The following is a 1,295-nucleotide window of genomic DNA, read 5'->3' on the forward strand; positions in this document are numbered from 1 at the left end:
CAAATCTAAACAAATTTCAAGTCATTTCTTTTCAAGCTCAACATTGTTTAAATTTAATCTTTACATAGCCTTCTTAAATTTATGCCTTCCTCGCTCACTTAATTCCATCCAGTCTACTTTGTCCGCGAGTTCACCTCCGCGGGCCATCGGATCTCGGCTTAATAAACCGCACTATTTCATCTGGATGTGACAGCTTTACGATCACTCCATCACACAAAAGAAACCACTCAACTTTCCCTCATCTCTCTCTCTCTGAAGTTTCTTCCTCGGTCATAATTCCGTAAACGACAAAAGCGCAATTTCTGGGCCCTTTTTTGCGCAGGCAAATTTACCACCTCACGATGTTGCCTTCCCAAGTCTCTTCAAATTAAGTGACATTTATTTTTTACCCTTTCTTGATTGCTGGCGCTGCTGTTCCCATTAACCTGTCCCCGCTTGCCGAGTCTTCCGGAGCAGACAAAACATAACGCATATGGATGACATATCTCTCCTTTGGACGGGGACCAGAAGAACCGGCAAGAGGTGTCAAGCTACCGGAGGCAACATGGTTTATACGTATTTTTCTTGATTATGGCATTGAAACTCACACCCTGATTGACACAGTGTAAAAAATTGATTTAAATCCTTTTATTTTGTTATGGTCAAAATGGCCAGCCCTAAAATTTTTACGTTTAACGCTCCGATGAATCGTTGCAACAGATCTGTGCAAGACATTTCGATGACATTTTCAACGGTGTAAACTCAACACCGGTAGTGCGGATCCCATGTGGGGATATGGTGGCATAATAAGACCATAATTACCCGCTTCTTATTTCGCAAAGACGACGACGACGAAGTGTTCGACCGCGGTATGCTAATATGCTATGATGCTCGGCGAGACGTCATCGTAATGAAAGAAGGGTGATTTCATGGTTGGTGCGATCCAACAAAAGAGTTGTATCGAATTTCGGAGTGGCTTACTTCTTGCCTACAATTATGCCCATAGAAGGTATAGTGGTCGGTGCGTACAGCGACTTTTTAGATCAAGGAAAATGTTCCAGAATCATGAATGAGAGAGCTTTTGAATACTTTCAGTTTTTTTTTGCTTTGTTCGGGTAAACAAGAAGCTCCATTTTTTTTTCGTCGATGAAGTAAATGTATAAATATAAGTTTGCTTTGAAGAAATTTCCAATATCAAAACTTCTTACTAAACAGAATCTCAAACCGGCACGCGACCCAACAATCGTTGCTTAACTCGTGTAAATACGTTTCGGAAATTATGAAAATTGCATAACCACGCTATCAATTTAACGGTG

This window comes from Culex quinquefasciatus, chromosome 2, assembly GCF_015732765.1.
Source record: "Culex quinquefasciatus strain JHB chromosome 2, VPISU_Cqui_1.0_pri_paternal, whole genome shotgun sequence".
NCBI lineage: Eukaryota > Metazoa > Arthropoda > Insecta > Diptera > Culicidae > Culex > Culex quinquefasciatus.